Source organism: Caretta caretta, chromosome 1 (assembly GCF_965140235.1).
Source record: "Caretta caretta isolate rCarCar2 chromosome 1, rCarCar1.hap1, whole genome shotgun sequence".
Classification (NCBI taxonomy): Eukaryota; Metazoa; Chordata; order Testudines; family Cheloniidae; genus Caretta; species Caretta caretta.
The window spans coordinates 57,362,064-57,374,108 of NC_134206.1; positions in this window are offsets into that span (position 1 = coordinate 57,362,064).

Genomic DNA, 12,045 nt, shown 5'->3' on the forward strand with positions numbered 1-12,045 from the left:
TATTCTTAACTTTGCACAACTCATTCGGGGAGTGGGAGGGTTGCTCTCCCTACAAGCTTTAACTGACGTTGCGTTCCTATTTGTTTGCCTCTCTCTTTTTCATTTCCAAACCAGGTTTGGGGTGGGTTTTTTTTTTACCTCAGTTCTTTGAATAGCCTCTCCTGAAGATACACTGGCCATATTTTGTTCCTCGCACTCTTATTTTTCAGCGGAACCATAGCCTGTTTTATTATAATGACAGTGTATTTTAGGAGTTCCCCATTGTGTCCCACGCTTTCCCAAAGCAATCAGTAATTTGAGTGCTTTAAGTGAATAAAACAGGTGCACATGCACAAACTGTCCAAATCTTACATTTTTATGAAGTTTCAAAATAACGCATACACACACACACTACAGACAGGGGGTCTAATGTGAGGACATAAACACAAAGGGCCATACTTTAAGTGGCAACCAAAGAACTCCCCAAGAAGGATGTCCCTACGTTTACTAAGCTCCCCACTGCAACACATCCTTGTCCTCTCTAGCAACTGTGGAGACCAGGAACTCTGTAACCACTCCACAGCTCCCTTTCTTTATAATAAAAGATTAAACCTTAAACTATAAGCCAATGTATATACACACACAACAATTCAAAATAAACGTCAAATTCCTTAAAACTATTCCCACTGCCACTGTACTTAATAGTTCCAAGCAGTGTTCTAAAGATCAAGCTTTGGAAGGGGGAGTGCATGGAGTTCCCTGTGGAGGGGGCTTATTTCCTGACAGAGAACCTGCAAGTCCAGAACCTCTCTTCATTGTGCTGGGAAATATTGACAATGAATTTGATTCCTCCGGAGAAGCCCTTTTGGAGTCTCTGCTAGGTAGGAGCTGGGAGCTTCTGCCAAGTTCCGAACAGTTCCAAATGCTTGGGAGCTTTTGAGCCAAACTTTGCTCTCGGGTCTCAGGTCAGGTAGGGCTTTTGTTCTGTGCCAAACATTGAAGTTTTGTTGCAGCTGAATTTTTATTTCAGCAGCCTATTTTCAAAATTCCTTCAGGTCGGGTCACTTAGGTTTAAGTTATGTTTGGTGCCACATCCTTAAGTTCTCTTCTCTTCAGCAGTTTGCTGGAGATAGTCCAGATGTCAGCAATGTTGACTGATACGCCAAGAGTGCTTTATATGGGCCCGATGATTTTTCCAGAAGTCTCTTTAAAATTTGCACTGCTCTTTCTGCCTCCCTGTTGTACTGGGGGTAATTGGACTACTAATACAATGTTCAAAATCAAAATCCTGCGCAAATGCTAGGAATGGTTCAGAAGTAAATTAAGGCTCATTATCAGATATTAGGATTTCAGGAGCTCCATGTCTTACAGATATTGATTTTAGTTTCTGGACAACATGTGCCATGAAATCTGTGTAAGTATTGCCGAGTCAATATATCTGGAGAAGTAATTAACTTCAATAACATATGGGTGTCCTTTCCAGAAAAACAAATCTGTGGCTAACTGTTGCCAAGGTCAGTCATGTAGCTTTGTAGAGAGAATGGTTCTAGCAACTGTTTTTTTTCCTTGTTATGTACCTCACAGTCCTATAGGGTCTGAATTTGCCTACTCGTACAAGGCCACCATACAGACTGTTGGGGCAAGTCCTGCACTTATTTATGCCTTGGTGTCCCTCATGGATTTTTGGAGACTCTCTCTTTCTGAAGTACAGCAGGGACAAAAATGCACCATCCTTTCAGAAGCAGGCCATTGGCAGGTCATTGCAGTCCTGCCAATTTGTTTACTTCTGGGGGAATTCAGCACCACTGCACAATGCAGAATTTGTACAGAATTAATGTTCTGTGCAGAATTTCCTTTTTCCCTCAAAGAAATGGGCTGCAGAGCCTGTTGGCCACCACTAGGGGCCGCCGGACCCAGCAGATCTGGATGGTTCCTGGCAGCTGCAGTTCCCAGCATGCCCTGAGGGAAGGAGAGGGCGGGGCACAGGAAACTCTGAACAAGCCCAGGACCCAGCATCAGGCTGTTTCTCCCTCCAGAGCCATGGGCTTTGTGGGGTAAAGGGTGTAGGTGTCTGGGCTGGGAGGTCGGGGCTGCAAGTGTCTGTCTGGGCTGGGGAAGGCCCTGCAGCTAGGCTCTGGGTGGAGGGGTGTGGGTGTCTGGGCTGGGGGGCCCATGGCTGGGCTCTGGGGGGCTGGGGGTGTGGGTGTCTGGCCCAGGAGGGCACCCCATGCTGGGGTTCTGGGGGGTGCCCCACACCTGGGCTCTGGGGACAGGGGGTGTGGGTGACTCGGTCAGGGGGTACCCCACAGCTGGGCTCTGGGAGGGAGGGGGTGTGGGTGTCTAGGCCAGCAGAAGGCCCGCAACTGGGCTCTGGGGGGGGAGAGGGTGTGGGTTTCTTGGCCAGGGGGCATGACCCTGCCACTGGGGCTCTGGGGGTGGGGAGGGGGTTCTGGGTGTCTGGCTTCCCAGCTAGGCTCTGAGGAGGAGGGTGCAGAGAAACAGGAACTGTGTTGTCATAGGGGTTTCTTTAACTCTCTACTCCTAGGGGAATTTTTTTGTTGTTGTCTGTATTGTTACAGATATAGTTGCTGATAGGTATTTTGAAATAAATTACCAAAATAATTGAAACTGGCATGATTATATAGTGTTATTTAGACAAGAAAAATATACAGAATTTTAAAATATTGTGCACAGAACTTTTAATTTTTTGGTGCACATTTTTTTTTTTGGTGCATAATTCCCCCAGAGTATGTTGTATTAGGTTTATTGGAAGTTGACCCCTCCTTAGCAGAGATGAGTACATTTGTGGCAAGTCTCATCCTAGAGTTGTTCATCTCTAATTTGCTGAAGTCAGCTGACAGGTGCTGGCATTGCTGCCAGAACACAGCCAACAAAGACTTTGACATCTATTTCTAACATCTTTTCTTCTGCCATTGGTGGCTGTTTAATTGAGACTCTTAATAACGTGTCATCTGCTGTGAGGAGTGCATTCCCTGGTTTGTGTTCAGCATTGAAAAAATATTGCATCAGCCATAGGCAAAATCTTTGAATCCTAGATAGAAGGTCATCCAATAATGCAACTAAGGGCTTTTGGTCTGTTTCTATGTCAAAATCCAAGCCCAGCATATATGTACTGAGCCATTCACAGGCCCAAGTGACTGCCAGAGCTTCTTCCACTTGAGCACACTGTTGCTTGGTTTCTGGATATGAATGCAACAGGTCTCTGGTCTCCTTCTGGCTGCTTTTGTGTGAGCACTGCTCCTAAACCAGATGAAGATGTGTCCACTGCTACAGGTGTTGGATAGTTTATTGGGTATTGTGCCAAAACAGATGAAGCTGTCTGTAGTTTTTATTGTATTAAATGCATTTTGTATTGGTCATCAGATCCACATATTGTGACCTTTAAGGAGTTTTCTTACAAGTTTTGCTAGATGAGCTAAATTTGGTAAGAATTTCCCAAAATGATTCGTCATGCCCAGGAATCTTCCCACAGCACAAACCTCTTGGGATTCAGCTAAGGTGAGTAATGCCTTCATTTTGTCTGAATCCAGCTGAAGTCCCTGTTTGCTAATTGTGTGGTTTTGGAACAAATTGATAAATTAAAGAGTAATAAGTCACTAGAACCAGATGATATTCACCCAAGAGTTCTGAAGGAACTCAAATATGAAATTACAGAACTCTGATACATAGCCTATCACTGAAATCAGTCTCTGTACCAGCTGACTCTTGAGTACCTAATTTAAAGCCTATTTTTAAAAAAGCTCCAGAGGCACTCCTGGCAACACAGGCCAGTAAGTCATTCAGTACTAGGCAAACTGGTTGAAACTATAGTAAAGAATAAAATTAGGACTGTTGATTAATTGCCATTAACTCACGCAATTAACTCAAAAAAATTAATCACACTGCTAAACAATAGAATGCCAATTGAAATTTATTAAATGTTTTTGGATGTTTTTCTACATTTTCAAATATATCAATTTCAATTGATACACAGAATGCTCACTTTGTATTTTTTATTACAAATATTTGCACTGAAAAAACAACAAAAGAAACAGTATTTTTCAAAGTACTGTAGTGCAATCTCTTTATCATGAAAGTGCAACTTACAAATCTAAGGGTTTTTGTTACATAACTGCACTCAAAAACAAAACGAACAAAGTCCACTCAGTCCTATTTCTTGTTCATCCAATTGTTAAGACAAGCTTGTTTACATTTAGGGGAGATAATGCCACCCACTTCTTAATTACAATGTAACCTGAAAGTGAGAATAGATGTTCGCATGGCACTGTTGTAGCTGGCGTTGCAAGATATTTACATGCCAGATGTGCTAAAGATTCATATGCCTCTTCATGCTTTGGCCATGGTTCCAGAGGACATGCTTCCATGCTGATGATGCTCATTAAAAAAAAATAATGCATTCATTAAATTTGTGACTAAACTTCTTGGGGGAGAATTGTAGGTCTCCTACTCTGTTTTACCCTCATTCTGCCATATATTTCATGTTATAACAGTCTCGAATGATGACCATGTTGTTCGTTTTAAGAACACTTTCACTACAAATTTGACAAAATACAAAGACCAATGTGAAATTTCTAAAGATAGCTACAGCACTTGACCCAAGATTTAAGAATCTGTAGTGCCTTCCAAAATCTGTGGAGCATACTTTCAGAAGTCTTAAAAGAGCAACACTCAGATGCAGAAACTACAGAACCTGAACCACCAAAAAAGAAAATCAACCTTCTACTGGTGGCATCTGACTCAGATGATGAAAAGAACATGCATCGGTCTGCACTGCTTTGGATCATTATCCAGCAGAACCCATCATCAGCATGGACGCATGTCCTCTGGAATGGTGATTGAAACATCAAGGGACATATGAATCATTAGTGCATCTGGTATGTAAATATCTTGCAACACTGGCTACAATGTGCCATGCAAACACCAGTTCTCACTTTCAGGTGATGCTGTAAACAAAAAGCAGGCAGCATTATCTTCTACAAATGTAAGCAAACTTGTTTGTCTGAGCGATTGGCTGAACAACAAATAGACTGATTGGACTTGTACGCTCTAAAGTTTTACATTATTTTATTTTTGAATGCAGGGGTGTTTTGGTTCATAATTCTACATTTGTAAGTTCAACTTTCATAATAAAGAGATTGCACCTCAGTACTTGTATTAGGTGAATTGAAAAATATTATTTCTTTTGTTTTCTACAGTGCAAATATTTGTAATAAAAAATATAAAGTAAGGACTGTACACTTTGTATTCTGTGTTGTAATTGAAATAAATATATTTGAAAATGTAGAAAACATCCAAAAATATTTAAATACATAGTATTTCATTATTGTTTAAAAGCATGATTAATCTTTTGACAGCCCTAAGTAAAATTATTAGATACATAGCTAAATATGATATGTGGGGGAAGAATCAACATGGATAAGAGAAAAGGTCCTCTTATTTATCAGTAAATGATTAAAAGATAGGAGCAAAGTTGAGGAATAAATGTTTTCACAGTGGAGAGAGGTAAATAGCAGTTTCCCCCAGGGATCTGTACTGTGTTCAACATACTCATAAATTATCTGGAAAAGGGGTAAACAGTGAGGTGGCAAAATTTGGAGACAATACAAAGTTACTTAAGATAGTTAAGTCCAAAACTGACTGAGAAGAGTCACAAAGCTAGCGAACAGGGGAATTTGAGGGGGAGAAGGAAATCCCCCTGCTGAACGAACAAGATGTGAGTTCTAATATTGGGGTGAGTGAGTTTGGCTGTTTGTGATTTCTCTTTCATGTTATTTCAGTTACAGAGTCAGTTGGGATTGTGTGTCTGGGGACTGTTTGAGCCTTTGTCCCTGCATCATACCTGATCTTGGATCCGTCTCAATCAGCTGTGTGATCACCCTCCCTGTGTGATTAATGTGAGGGTAGGGCTGACCTAGGAGACAAGGCCTCAAAAGCCAGAGGCAGTGACCAAGGGGACTGCAAACAGGAGAATTTGAGAGGGAGGTGGTGGGAGGGAGTCATAATAAAATCACTATGGTTAGGAAGGGACGCACAGCCAGTGCCAACGCTGCTCCCGTCTCCTCCACCGGTGCCTGTATCCAGACAGTCTAACCATGGATGCCTCTACCCAGATCCTGGTGTGGATTTGCAGAGACTGTGACCTGCATTTCCCACTCACAGAAAGCCAGGCTGGGGGGACCATCCAGTGTGAAAGGTGCCTGCTGGTGGAATCTCAGGAAGCAGATGGGAGAACTACAGGAGGAGGTAGCTAGGCTGAGGAGCATCCATGCCCATAAGGAATTCCTTGAGTTTATTCATATGGAGACATCCAAGATGGAGGAAGCTATCCAACTACAGAGGACTGCTGTCACACCACCGGGGAGGAGGATATGACTGTCACAGGGAGGACACTTATTTCTGGCAGCAGGCAGAGCTCCACCCCTACTCCCAAACCACCCACTATGGTGATGGAAAACTGATATACTGCCCTGGCAACAAGTGATGTGGAATCAACCTCAAAGGTTGAGGAGGAGAAGCCACGTGCCCCAGGAGGAAATGTAGGGTAGTGATGGTTGGTGACACTTTTCTGAGGGGGATGGAGGCACCCATCTGTTGCCCTGACATGGCATCCCGGGAGGTATGCTGCCTGCCAGAAGCCCATATCTGAGACAGTTATGGAAGGATTGTTGAGGATCATCCAGCCCTCTGAGTACTACACCATGCTACTCATCCGTGTGGACACTAGTGATACTGAGGGGTATGAGCCTCAGCAGATCAGAAGTGACTACAGGGCTCTGGGAATAAGGGTGAAGGAGTTGGAGTACAGGTGGTGTTCTCTTCGATCCTTCCAGTCAAGGGTAGGGACCCAGGCAGAGGTAGATGCATCATGCAGGTGAATGCCTGGCTGGAGTCACTAGGGAGGGCTTCGGCTTCCTTAACACAGGGTGCAGTTCCAGGAAGAAGGACTGCTAAGCAGAGATGGGGTCCACCTATCGAGGAAGGGGAAGAGCATATTTGGATACAGACTGGCTAACATAGCTAGGAAGGCTTTAATATAGGTTTGAAGGGGGCAGGTGACGAAAGCCCACAGGTAAGTCAAAAACATGCAGATCTGGGAGAAGGGTTGGAATTTGGGATGAGTATGGACTGTTATAGCAAGAATAAGGGAGAGACAACAGAACTTGGGGGGGGGGGGGTAGGGGAGGAATCAAATCCTTGTTTTACATGTCTGTATACCAATACGAAAAGTATAGGGAATAAGTAGGAAGAACTCAAAATGCTAACAAACAAACACAACTATGACATAGCTGGCATCACAGAACTTGGTGGGATAATATGCATGACTGGAATATTGGTATAGAAGGGTACAGCTTTTCTCAGGAAGGATAGGTAAGGAAAAAAGGGAGGAGGTGTTGCCTTATATATTAAAAATGTATACACTTGGACTGAGGTGGAGATAGAAATAGGAGACAGACTTATTGAAAGTCTCTGGGTAAGGATAAAAAGGGTAAAAAACAAGGGTGATATGTTAGGGGTCTACTACAGACCACCTAACCAGGAAGAAGAGGTGGATGAGACTTTTTTAAAACTAACAAAATCATCCAAAACACAGAACTTGGTGGTGATGGGGGACTTCAACTAATCAGAAGTCTGTTGGGAAAACACAGCAGGGCATGGATTATCCAACAAGTTCTTGGAATGTATTGGAGACAATTTTTTATTTTAGAAGGTGGAGAAAGCTACAAGGGGAGAGGTTGTTCTAGATTTGATTGACAAATAGGGAGGAACAGGTTGAGAATTTGAAAGTGGAAGGCAGCTTGGGCGAAAGTGATCACGAAATGGTAGAGTTCATGATTCTAAGGAATGGTAGGAGGAAGAACAGCACAATAAAGACAACGGATTTCAAGAAGGCAGACTTTAGCAAACTCAGGGGAGTTGGTAGGTAAGATCCCATGGGAAAAATAATTGAAGGCAGTTGGCAGTTTTTCAGAGACATTATTAAGGGCATAAGAGCAAATGATCCCACTGCATAGGAAAGATACGAAGTATGGCAAGAGACCACCCTGGCTTAACCAGGATAACTTCAAAAATCTAAAAATAATAATTAATGATAATAATAAAAAGTCCTACAAAAAGTGAAAACTGTGTTTATATTCATCCTTCGTAATTTGACGAACACCACAAGTATGTAGGGACAAAATTAGAAAGGCCAAAGCACAAAACGAGATTGAACTAGCTAGAGGCATAAAGGGTAACAAGAAAACATTCTACAAATACATTAGAAGCAAGAGGAAGGACAAGGACAGCCAGGCGTGGCCCAGACCCTGCCTCCTATCCGACCCCACCGCTTCTCGCCCCCTGACGGCTCCCCTGGGACTCCTGCCCCATCCACCACCCCCTGCTCCCCGTCCCCTGACTGCCCCCCAGTGCCCCATCCAACCCCTCCTCTAATTCCTGACTGCCCCCCTGGTTCCCCTGCCCCATCCAACCCCACTCTTCCCCACCCTCTGAGCCCTATCCATACCCAGGCCCCCTGACCAGCCTTCCCCCCGCCCCAAACTCCCCTGCCCTCTATCCAAGCCTCCCTGCCCCCCACTCCCTGCCCCCTTACCATGCTGCCTGGAGCGCCGGTGGCTGGCAGCACTGCAGCTGTGCCACCCAGAGCACCAGGTCAGGCTGTGGCTCTGCCACCCAGAGCATTGCACCGGCAGCGCAACGCTGAGGCTGCAGGGGAGCGGGAACAGGGGAGGGGCCAGGGACTAGCCTCCTGGGTCAGGAGCCGGGCAGGAGGTTCCCACGGGCCATAGTTTGTCCACCTCTGGCTTAACATCTGTACCTGGAAAGATAATGGAGCAAATAATTAAACAATCAATTTGCAAACATCTAGACGATAATAAGGTGATAAGTAACAGTCAGCATGGATTTGTCAAGAACAAATTGTGATAAAACAACCTGATAGCTTTCTTTGACAGGGTAATGGGCCTTGGGGGACAGAGGGGGAAGCAGTAGATGTGGTATCTCTCTACTTTAGTAAAGAGTTTGATACTATGTTGCATGACCCTCTCATAAACAAACTAGGGAAATGCAACCTAGATGGAGCTGCTATAAGGTGGGTCATAACTGGTTGAAAAACGGTTCCCAGGGAGTAGTTATCAATGGTTCACAGTCATACTGGAAGGACATAACAAGTGGGGTCCAGCAGGGATCAGTTCTGGGTCTGGTTCTGTTCAATATCTTCAGGAATTATTTAGATAATGGCATAAAAAGTACACTTATAAAGTTTGGAGGATACCAAGCTGGGAGGGGTTGCAAGTGCTTTGGAGGATAGGATTAAAATTCAAAATGATCTGGATGAAATGGTCTGATGCACAGGATGAAATTCAATAAGGACAAAAGGAGGAACAATCAGTTGCACACATACAAAATGGGAAATGACTGCCTAAGAAGGAGAACTGTGGAAAGGGATCTGGGGGTCATAGTGGACCACAAGCTAAATATGAGTCAGTGTTAACACTGTTGCAAAAAAACAAAAACCCCATCACTCTGGGATGTATTAGCAGGAATGTTGTAAGCAAGACACAAGAAGTCATTCTTCCACTCTATTCTGCACCGATTAGGCCTCAACTGGAGTACTGTGTCCATTTCTGGGTGCCACATTTCAGGAAAGATGTGAACAAATTGGAGAAAGTCCAGAGCAGAGGAACAAAGATGATTAAAGGTCTAGAAAACGACCTATGAGATACTAGTCACCCCCATGCCAGCTATAAATCAATTGTCAAGAAATAAGGTATCTGCATCTGTCCCAGCCTTTGTCAGCTCTGTGGGGTTTTTTTGTAAATAAAGGTAAAGTATTTTTTTTCCCTTTTGAACCTCATGCAAGATGCTCAGGAGCCTGAACCTCTCTATTTATTCATTCACATAACAAGTGTAGCAGGAACTTCGCTATGTCAATTGACCAATAAGCTGCAGCTCTGGAGGGCTGTAAGTTAGAGCACATCTTGTTACCTCATTCTACAGAGCTTTGTTTTGTTCCCATTTGTCATCCCATCCACGTCAGAACCCTATTGGCTCCTAGGGAGTATAAACCATTTTTGTACTGTTTTTTAAAGCTGGTTTGACAGCCAGTAAAGACAGGGCCTAAGAGGAGGTTAATTCTGTCTCCAGGAGAATTCATTCCTCAGCCTCCTTACTGAGTTTGCCAGCAAGGATGCCAGTTAAGTCTAACCACAGTGGTGGGAAGCCACTTACCCAGTAGGTACTTGGACAGAATCTGGGATCATCAATGCATTTTATGGGTTAACCATCCAATGGTGATGGCTTTTGTTCACCACTCGTGTGTGGGCTGAATTTGAACAGGAATCTAAAGTTCATATGACCGATTCCCATTTACGCTAAGGGCATGTCTACATTGCCCTGCTGCTCTGACTACGGGGATGTGAATAGCAGTGTGCACCAGAGTGTTGTGCTGTAACTCCTCTTCAGATAGGACTACATTAATGTGAAGTAGGAACCTTTTAGGTCATACCCACGGGATCCATATGGAGGAGTTAGAGCACTGCACTTTGGTGTGCACAGCTGTTCACACCCCGTAGTCTGAACTGTGGGGCAATGTAGACATAGCCTTAGGACACTTTAAACTCTGGCAGTCTAAAGGGAGTATAAATGTACTTTGTGCCCATTTAAAGCCCCCTGGACACTGCCAGAGTGGTGTAAATGTAAATCAGGCCCAATAGGGTCCGTAGCCCTTTGCCATACCCCATAAGCAAATACACACACTTGATTTTAACAAGAAAGAGTTATTAGCCAAGAGATCATGAGCAATAATTTTCCTTTACCCATCCTCATCAGATCAGACAATCCTTATTAGGTGGGAAAAGAGATAGAGTAGTAAAGATTTCTAACTTCTGCATTTTGTCAGTTGTTAGTGAGAACCCATTCAGAGTTGCCAGATATATTCATTAGCACATACAATGTGAAGAGAAGAATTCCATTGAGGAAAAATTCTTGGACCATGTTTTTGTATTTGGTCTGAGGAGGAGTGGGGTATCTGTCTTTCCTGGTTCCTCAGCTACATCTGCCCTAATGCTAGGGCATTATTTGCCTCAAACAGTACCTAAAAAAGAAAATAGCAAACACAATAAAAACTTAAGGACTAAAAATATATTTTTCCAGATTTCAGAAAAAATATGCTATTGTGTATTTTAAAAATTAAGTAATCCAGCCCTGCCCTAGATGGAGCAAACCAGAACTTGGCTACATTTGTGATCACTGAACAGCAGCACCCTCCTTCTGGCAGTCTGACTCAAAATTGCAAGAAACACCTATCCTTCTTAGCTGAGAACCCATTCCCCAGAAAGGTATTTTAGTGTGAGGGACAAAAAGTCTTTCCAAGTCTCTCTCCATTGTAGATCCTTAGAGTGTGCCAACATTGTTCTTTCACCTATCCACCTGAAGGGATAAAGAGAATCCTCTATAAGCAAAGCAGTCTGCAAACCTATGCATTGGTTTTGGGGCAGTCTAATGTGTTTTGGATGTTTTAATTTAACACATCATTTTTTGACTTTAAAAAATAGTTCTACTTGCAATTTTATGTTTGGTAGCTCCAATACATGTATTTTGGATTGACTTGTGTTATGTTAAGTATGGGTCTAACCCCAGCTCACATGCACTAGTGCGTCCATAATGTATTTAACACAAACAAAAGTGATATAACATACGATTTGGAGGGGGGGTACTTACCTTCAGTTTTACAACTCTGTGCTCAGGAGATGACTATCTTACTCCCCTTTAAATCAATGGCAAAAATACAATAGAGTTCCTTGGTAGCAGAATCATGCCTCAGTAACATCTGATAACTATTTTTCCAGTATCAGACTACCTCTACTCTGTGAAACCCTCTACAGCAGTGTTTCTCAAACTGGTGTCCGTGGACCCCTAGGGGTCCCTGAGGATACTCCAGGGGGTCCGCGGGCCCCACCACGGGGTGTTCCCTGGTGTGAAGGAGGTGCTGGGAGCAAGGGGGAAGGAGCGAGGACCCTGGGTCCATGCCACTCATGGAAGTAGCCA